Raw genomic sequence first — 10,361 nt, forward strand, 5'->3', positions numbered from 1 at the left:
AGTTTTCCCTGGTTTACTGAATGTATACAACGAATTCTCTGGTTTTTTTTATTTAAATTCATCTACATTTATATTTTGTTGTTGACATGTACATTGCCATGCCAGTCAATTTGTCATGTCAGGTTATGGACATGTAAATGTTTCTTTCTACTGCTACAGATACTAGCATCTGGCCTGAGCTAAACATTTGATAAACATGGCAATAGTAATGGGCTAAGGGACCTGTTTCAATTTTACTTGCATGTTACAAAATGGCCACAACATTTGTAGCTCCAGTGCAAAATGTAAGATGCACACTTTGGACGCCCAACATGTCTTGGCTCGTAGATTATATTTACCAAAAAAAAAGGTTTTTGGTGGAACTGTCACTTTAAGACTAAGTTGCATTTATTTGGACACTGAATTTTGATGTCCTGTACTGAGCCTGATTAAGGCCAGCTGTTGGTCTCTGGCTCAGTAAAGTGGACGAGCCACAGCAGTGAGCTGTCCTAACTGCTCAGCCTCCTCTGGTCAGTCAGAGAATCCAGTAATAGAGTTACTAATGCAGACTGAGTCATCCCTTATGTTACCCAATTACACTGGACCCTTAATTCATTTCCATTTAAGAAAAGATGATTGACAGTTCATTGTTTGTATACTGTCTAGTAAGAGGTTATATAGGAGACCCTGAAAAAGACCCTAAACAGATTGCTAAATTTGGTCATTGAGGCCTTGATTTGTGAAATGCAACCCCCCAGTACTTACACACACACAGACACACATACGCTGGCAGTTTGGCAGTACTCCCTGCTGTTCTTCCGTCATTGGATAGCAACAGCTGTGGAGTTTAGAGTACTGGCGGCTGGAAAACGAAATCGAGTCATCCATGGAGGCATGGCCATCGTCAGGCTAGCGGGTGGCACACAGCCTTCTCAAACAATCAAAGGGACAAAAGTACAAGCAGCTGAAACAAAGATGGTGTTACAGAGAGTCTGTTCCAAAAGTGGGTTTGAGGTCAAAAATTACTTTAAGATGATGGATCAGATGTTCAGCTTTTCTGATTTTGCAATCTAGATCTAGTTACACAGCTTACAACATGGCAGAGCAACCAATTATTAGATTAAACAAATGATAGCAACAGATAGCCATAAGATAAATGACACCAAATATCTTGTGGCAATAAGATTCTGCTTTTCGAGGCTGTTACTGCAGCTTTTTTCAGTTGTTTGTTTTGGGGTGATTTTTCCCTTCAGTATGTACTTTATCAGGTGAAATGCATGCTCAGTTGGGTTAATGTCTGGTGATTGACTTGGCCAGTCTAAAACTGTCCACTTTGTTTCCCTGATGAAGTCCTTTGTTGTGTTGGCAGTGTGTTTTGCGTCATTGTCTTGCTGCATGATGAAGTTCCTCCTGATTAGATTGGATGTATTTTTCTATAACCTGGCAGACAGACTTCTGAATTCATTCTGTTGCTACCATCATGAGTTACATCAGCAATAAAGATTAGTGAGCCCATTCCAGGAGCAGCAATGCAAGCCCAGGCCATGACACTACCTCCACCATGCTTGACTGATGAGTATATCCTTTTGTTAGCTTTCTACTTTCTTTTGCTACACTGTGGTAGAGGTTCATCTTGGACTGGTCGACCCATTAAAAATAGTTTTATGATTCCAAGCTGGCCTTCTGATTCTTACTGCTGATGAGTGGTTTGCATCTTTTGGCATGGCCTCCATATTTCTGCTTTGTCTGCTGTTCTTCTTCAAGCAGTGGATTGTGATACCTTTACCCCTACCCTACGGAGGCCTGACAGCTCCTACAGTGTTTCTCTTATCAACTGCTGTTGTTTTCCTCATCCATCCTGTTTGCTGTCTGGATGTTAGCACACCAGTAACACACTTATGCAATGGCTTTGGCCTCTCTCAGCCTCAAACTGGCCTTCTTCTCTCTTTCATAGACAACTTAATACCCTTTATACAGTCTTCATGTTGGTTTATTCTTGTTAACTCTTTTACGAGAGTCTTCACTGCCAGACATTCAGGCTGTTCATTCATGTTCAGTAATGAAAAAACAATTGAGATTTCCATCTGTACGTTTTTGAAAGTATTTCTAGCCCTGTATGGAGTGACAGTACTTTATGAAGAGAAATATTAAAAAATATAGAAAAAGCAAGAAAACAGAGGGTAAAATTATGGATTGTATGTCTAAATAGAGCATTATATGTTTGTAATAGCAGTTTTTATATTTATTCATATGTCGAAATCTTAAGTCTACGTGTAGACATTGTAATTGAATGACTTCTAGTTCACTATATGGGGAGTATAGAGGTATTTGAGATTCAGTCAGAAACATAAATGCATTTTCAAAAATCCCCACATTTGAAAAGCTACATTTTCAATTACCAAAAGCTGCCTTTTTTGTGTGGATGGAAGGTCAAGGCGCATATTGGTGCTTTAGCACATCTAGATGTAATCATTACAATCTAAACATTAAATATCTGATCTAAAGTCTCATATTTACCTTTTATTATCTTTTTATTTATCTTTAGTCTTTTCAAACTGAAATGTCTTCTGCCGTTTCAATACTTTTAAAGGAAACTGTAAATACCTTGGATATGACACAATACCACCCCGTTGTTGTAAGATAAGATTTGTCATCAAACAAGATATTTGGACCACAATACAGATCCCATATAGACCACAGTTAAGCACATATGTGTAGACACCACATTGAGACAGTACTATACTTAATGTATATGTGATTAATTACTCACTCACTGTTTTATATATGCAAATCACTTCATGGATCAGGGAATAGGGAACCAATGAAATGTGTCTTGACTAATTTCAGTCTTTAATCCTAGCAGAACTGCATAAACTAGTATGAAAGTGTTCTATGTAAGCTCAGGAATGCAAGGCTATAGTAGGTCTGGGCTATATAACAATATATAAATATTGAAATATTCAAAACTATTTTATACAAGATATAAAGAACTACGCAGGTTATCATCTGTGTGGGATGTAATAAAAAAAGAATGTGCATGGGTTGTTTTTGTGGAAATGGCAAGGTTTCTGGAGGGATGACACCCAACAGAGTACAGTCTGGTGCAAATTACACTGTGGAAATGTTGCAGTTAAAAGAGCAGCACCATCTCAAACAACATAATTCAGTGCAGTGTGCTGAGTCAGTGAAATACCACAAACGTGCAATAGTCTTATGTTTGGTATTTAAAAAAATAATTAGGTGCACAGTTAGATTTTTACTGCTTAAATATACACCATGCTGTTGTTGGGATTACAAATAAATACTGATAGCACAATATTACACTGTGTGCAGAATTATTAGGCAAATGAGTATTTTGATCACATCACCCTTTTTATACATGTTGTCCTACTCCAAGCTCTATAGGCTTGAAAGCCAACTACCAATCAAGTAAATCAGGTGATGTGCATCTCTGTAATGAGAAGGGGTGTGGTCTAATGACATCAACACCCTATATAAGGTGTGCTTAATTATTAGGCAACTTCCTTTCCTTTGGCAGAATGAGTCAGAAGAGAGATTTGACAGACTCTGAAAAGTCAAAAATTGTGAGATGTCTTGCAGAGGGATGCAGCAGTCTTGAAATTGCCAAACTTTTGAAGCGTGATCAACGAACAATCAAGTGTTTCATGGCAAATAGCCAACAGGGTCACAAGAAACGTGTTGAAAAAAAGGCACAAAATAACTGCCCATGAATTGAGGAAAATCAAGCGTGAAGCTGCCAAGATGCCATTTGCCACCAGTTTTGCCATATTTCAGAGCTGCAACATTACTGGAGTATCAAAAAGCACAAGGTGTGTGATACTCAGGGACATGGCCAAGGTAAGGAAGGCTGAAAAACGACCACCTTTGAACAAGAAACATAAGATAAAACATCAAGACTGGGCCAAGAAATATCTTAAGACTGATTTTTCGAAGGTTTTATGGACTGATGAAAAGCGGGTGACTCTTGATGGGCCAGATGGATGGGCCCGAGGCTGGATCAGTAAAGGGCAGAGAGCTCCACTCCAACTCAGATGCCAGCAAGGTGGAGGTGGGGTACTGGTATGGGCTGGTATCATCAAAAATGAACTTGTGGGACCTTTTCGGGTTGAGGACGGAGTGAAGCTCAACTCCCAGACCTACTGCCAGTTTCTGGAAGACACCTTCTTCAAGCAGTGGTACAGAAAGAAGTCGGTATCGTTCAAGAAAAACATGATTTTCATGCAGGACAGTGCTCCATCACATGCATCCAAATACTCCACAGCGTGGCTGGCCAGTAAGGGTCTAAAAGAAGAAAAAATCATGACATGGCCCCCTTGTTCATCTGATCTAAACCCCATAGAGAACCTGTGGTACCTCATAAAATGTGAGATCTACAGGGAGGGAAAATAGTACACCTCTCTGAACAGTGTCTGGGAGGCTGTGGTGTCTGCTGCACGCAATGTTGATCGTAAACAGATAAAGCAACTGACAGAATCTATGGATGGAAGGCTTTTGTGTGTCATCGTAAAGAAAGGTGGCTGTATTGGTCACTGATTTGTTTTTGGTTTTGTTTTTGAATGTCAGAAATGTTTATTTCTAAATGTTGTGGTGTTATATTGGTTCACCTGGTGAAAATAAACAAGTGAGATGGGTATATATTTGTTTTTTATTAAGTTGCCTAATAATTCTGCACAGTAATAGTTACCTGCACAAACAGATATCCTCCTAAGATGACCAAATCTAAAAAAAACTCACTCCAACTTCCAAAAATATTAAGCTTTGATATTTATGAGTCTTTTGGGTTGATTGATAACATAGTTGTTGTTCAATAATAAAGAATCCTTTCAAATACAACTTGCCTAATAATTCTGCACACACTGTAAAATGTTATTATATCATATATCACCATTTCTCCTAAGCATATCAAGATAGGAGTTTTTAGTAATTTTGCCCAGCCCTAAATTGCATTAGGTGTAAAAACATGAAACATTTCTAATTGGTTCATACATTCAGGTGCTACAGGCATCTAATCTTCATAAACAAACACTGACAGTAGAATTAGGTCTACTTAAGAACAACAAAGTTCACCCTGTGCCACTACCATAGAATGATGCCACCTTTCCAGTAAGTTAGTTTGTCAATTGTGTGCTTTGAACATCCCTGGTCTCCTGCTGTTCCCAAGTCCAGTACCTCAGCCACAAAGTTGTAGGCTACACAGGCTCACAGAGTGGGACCACCACATAGTGTGTACAACTGTACACAAAACACAGTGAATGAAAATCTTACAGACCAGTGAGATTCTAGAGAACTTTCCGTCTCCTCTTTGGCACATTGTGGCAACAGTTTGAGAAGGTCCATAACTTGTTTTCGTGCCCCTGTGCCTCAGCTAGTTTGCCAAGCTTGGTGTGAGAGCTTGACGGACCTGCACAGAGCCCTGACTTCAACTGTCACATACCTTTGAGATGAACTGTGAGCAAGAGCTTTTTGTGAGGCCCAATATCAGTGTCCGACCCCATTCAAGCTTTTGTAGCAGAAGTCTTCACAACCATGATCCAAAAGCTAGTGGAGCACTTCATGTTACTGCCCATGGTTTTGGAATGAGATGTTCAAAAAGCACAAATAAATGTGATGTTTGGGAGTCCACATATTTTTGACCAAGTTGTGTTGCTCTGCAGTTTGTATTATTGAGTTTTAAGGGGAATTTTATTAAAGAAAGCGGCTTAGACTTTCAGTTGCAAGAAAAAGTAAGTAAAAAGGTTGGACCTACAACTAATCTAGTTGGACCTAGATTCCTGCATTGATTTATACTAATAAAATGTGTTCTGATCATTTTCTGTGTTCAAAACACAATTCCAATGAAACGCAATCAAACTAAACAGCTGTACTGTTCATTCTTTTATTGAGCACAGTGAGTAAACATCCAAAGTGCAGGCTAGAAAAAGTAAGTGACCCTACTACTTTAGACAGAAAACCATAACAACATACATTAACATACCCTTCCACCTATAACCGGCAGCAAACAAAAAGTAAATGGTCAGAGGTGATTACAGAAGAGCCTTGACTACAGAATACTAGGGAACTTTTAGCGAGAACTACCACTTAAGAATGTCTTCCAGATGTTGTCAGACACTAGAGGGTGCTACCAAGCAAGTCCAAAATGAATGGAATATGAATGAATGGGACGATGGGATTTCCTCAACACAGAACAGCACTGAATGTAGCCTCAGTGCCTCAGTGCATGATGTCGTCAGTAAGTGCGAATCTCTTTACAGCAGACAGGGGGGTGTTTACTAGAGTTTAGATTCTCTGCCCGGCTCGGGTAGGGTCGGGCTGGATTTTTTTGGGGCGCAATCTAAGTTTTAGATCTTTTTTGTTGCAAAGGTCGCATTAATCATTAACATTAAACATCCCACCTTTCAACAAAATGAGCCAATCAGCTTGCACGTTATGTCACGAACGGAGGAACCTCCCCCCCATGTGGAGATTGGTGCAAGCGTAGTAGCCAAAACAAACCGAAAAATCATGTTCTTGTGCCTTTTTGAGCCAAGCGCTACAGACTTCATAAAGAGAGAAGCCTGGTTTCGTATGAGTGGTAATAACCACCCGACAACATTGCAAAGACTTGCCTGTAAGGACTTACCACCGAAGAAAGAGGTCAGCGTCAGGTCGCCAACCAGTCAGCACTCAGTAGCAGCAATGCAAGGGTCTCTATTGTCCAAAACCTGCTTGCTGTAGAATAATTGAAATATACAGGTATGTTTTCTTCATTCCATTTTCCAAAATTCAAGGCCCTGGACAAGTGAACAAAAGGTTGCACACTTTTTAAACAATGAAATTTTAGCTGCTTAGCTCCGCCATTTACTGAGAACTCGCTCACGGGCTCCCTCTGGCATTTTGGAGTCATTTTCTGATAAAGTGGGGGAAACAGGAGGGGGCTAGGCTTTCCATAAACCAGCTCTTAGAAGATCTCTAAATTGGCACTTAGCCCACAACAATGCACATAGGTTATGTCATCTGTCAATGACTGGTTAAAAAAGTGGCCATGTGCAATATGGCCTAGTTTCTCCTTCATGCACAATTGCCACTGTTATCACAATAAAAGTCCTGCATAATCCTGCTGTTTAAGTCTAATGCAGTTATTGGAAGGTAGCGCTTAAGCCTCCTGCGTCAACTAACAGCAAAAAAAAAAAAAAACTACCTTTCCATCTTTTTTTTTCTTTCTTCACACACCATGAGGTGAGGAAACAATGCAATTACACCAATTTGCATGTGTTAATTTGTTTAATTAGTGAATTGAAAGAAGGCAGGAAAAAAATATTACACACACCTCCAGGAAGACATGGGCTTTTTGGAGTCAGCACACCTGAAAGAAAGTTTTTCTTTGCTCTGCTCGCTGGCAAAGCCGTACCACAGAGACCCGATTCCTGAGACCGTTAATTGGCTTTTGAATATGTCAAGCTAATTAGTAATGCACAGTTGAGGCTTGATTAGTCTGAATGCGAAGTGTAACTTGCATTGCCAGGGGATTTTTTTTGAGACCCTTCCACCTCCACCCTTCCCTTATCAAGATACGGAGATAATTGCAATTAAGATCATTTGCATACGTAAATGAATTTGTCTGCTGCTTGCTTTCCTCTCCCCCTCTCGTCCCCTCCTCCCACGATCCCAGGCCGTGAAATAAATCATTGATAGCGTATCAGCACACAGGCACATGTGTGGAAGCTTTTAAGCTGCCAAGCTGGGTGTGACGATCCCAGTTAAAAATAAAAACAATTCCTAGTTTCTTAAACGGACACATTCATTGCCCAAACAAAGACAGTTTAGGAACAACTGGTCATTGACAGAAGACTCCTACTCCAGTACTCCATGATCAATCTAGTTCTTAACTGTTGTCAACTCTGATTACTTTCTGGTTTCTTTTGTAGATGAACAACAAAAAAAATTTAATTAGTTTAATTAGCTAATAAAATAAACAAGATATAGGGAGAAGGTTAATGTCAAAAAGCAGTTAGAAAAAAAGCTATAGTGAGCAAACTTCTCAAACCTCAGTAAACTAACTAGTTAGAACAATATGATTGACTTGTGTGTTGGACTGGTTTTCTCTGTCTTCTAAAGTAGCTTATGCTAACATTATATTCATGCCTTATTTTGGATTAGCCACGCTAGCAAACAGGCGCCCACTCAAGGCACCAGAATCCGCCCCCATCTGGTCGTCTTGACGCTGTAAAATGTCATGCAGTCCACTTTCTGCTTTAACTTACTACTATGTTAGACATTGGTGTGTTTCATGATGAGGAGTTGCTCTTGTTTGCTTAATTATATGAATAATATTGTTGGTTTATTTTAGGACTAGATTATAATCATTTTAGCCTTACATTGAAATTTTTCTAAAATAACATATCGATATATCTTTGTAATACTTATCTTGCTTTAATGGGTGGACAATTGGATCCAAGCTACTAGTCTGAGCACAAGTTGCAATGATTACAGCTAAGATAAACCTCTATTGTGAGGGCTGTGTTGTGGTAGTACTTTGTTCGAAATGTAAACAAGTCGAAACACCCATGAAATATCTGGGGCTTCAAGGATTTATAGTTTGTAACCTGTTTACAGGTAAATGTGCTTATACCATAAACAATATAGTTGGTAATTCCAAAGTACAAAGTCGAATACAGCAGTGGTAAAAAAGATTCAGTGTTTATCGGTCAGGGTGTTTAGATCAATGTTAACAGATGACAAATAATCCAAATAACTTTGGCAGTGTCAAAGAGTTGATTGCTTCCCATCCTGGTGCATCCAAGACATTTAACCTAGCCTTCCTTTGTGAGTTTTTTCAGAGCAAACAATGACTGCATATGAAAAGGTAAGGTCAGAAAGGGCATTGGGTTGTGCTAACGAATGTCTTTCTCTGAGGACCTCATGTTTTGCATTAAGAAAATGTTTGCTGCTTTTTTAGACTTTACACCCTGCTCTTTCAACAGGACCACTCTAAAAAGAACTTTTTTAATTTAAGAAGTCGCAGCTGGCTTTTACACCCTTGCCCAACACCCCCCCCCCCCCACACACACACACGTACATACATAAAGAGGTATGCTTGTAACCCATTTATACTCCAAAGAAACGCAAGGGAGAACTTTTTTCTCCCCCTAATCATAAAATTAAATTGGAAAGGAACACCTTGTGATTGCGGGCCAAAGGTAGCAGTAAAAAAAGAAAGGAGAGTTTAATTAGCTAATTAAATAAACAAGATATAGGGAGGAGGTTAATGCCAAAAAGCAATTAGATAAAATGCCATAGTGAGCAAACTTCTCAAACCTCAGCAAACTAACTATAATGAATGAGCAGAAATAAAGGGTGGATGTTGAGAAAGTTATGGGGAGGGGTCGAGATGAAAGGAAACGTCTGGATTACGTCGTTAGCTATTGGAGCACGGTTAACAATGATGCAGGAGAGCTCTCTTTTGCAAGCGTCAGATTAAAGTCAAATTAGGTGGAAGGGGAGGGGAAAAAAAGAGGAGAAAATCCAAGCCTGGAGCACATCGCACTCTTAATTGCTTTCTGTAATGACTGAGGCTCAAGTGTTTGAATTCCATTCCCGAGGGTAATCGACCATGCTTTTCAAACCTGAGAGTTGCCCTTACCTTTCAGTGGCTCCTACTCATGTACGCGCACACAAACAGGCCTGTCTCATCACAGCAATGGTAATGGTATTTGATGATTGAAGAAAAAAAAAATAAAAAACATCCCAAACAATTTAAACTAAATGTTGGTAAGTAGCTGGAAATCTGCATGATGATGCATATTTAAAACCTCCCGCCTGTTTTTTTCTCAGAGCCTTTACAGAGGGCTTTCCCTCTGTTTTCCTCTGTTTTTATTATTTATCGTTTGATTGCATTTGGGTTTTTCTAGTAGTTGCCAAAATAATCAGTAAACTCCTAAAATAGAGGTGCTCTACAGGGTTCATAGAAGAACCACTTTTGGTTCCATCAGAACAATGTTTCTCATTTACCAGTATCTTCTCTATTGTTCACAGCTCTGCTCTTATGATTGATCCCATTGTCCTGGAACATGACCAAATCTCAAATAAGAAAACACTGGTGAACGACAAAATCTTTGAAAAACTACATTAGAATGGTTCTTCCTAAGAATAGCTGGTGAATAAGGCCTTATGATTGTAAAAGAGAAAGTGTGAAAGTAAAAGAACCTTTTCAAAAGGTCTAAAGAACCTCAACCTGATATAAATGTTTTTTAACATCTTAAAGGTTTTTCACACTCATTTCTTTTACCAACAGCACCTTTATTTAGGATGCTAGATAAAAATCTATTCTTTTTATAAAATCAACTGCCTTAGAATCAAGCCCACATTGTGTTACAAACACCACA

The sequence above is a fragment of the Salminus brasiliensis genome, chromosome 1, assembly GCF_030463535.1.
Source record: "Salminus brasiliensis chromosome 1, fSalBra1.hap2, whole genome shotgun sequence".
Classification (NCBI taxonomy): Eukaryota; Metazoa; Chordata; class Actinopteri; order Characiformes; family Bryconidae; genus Salminus; species Salminus brasiliensis.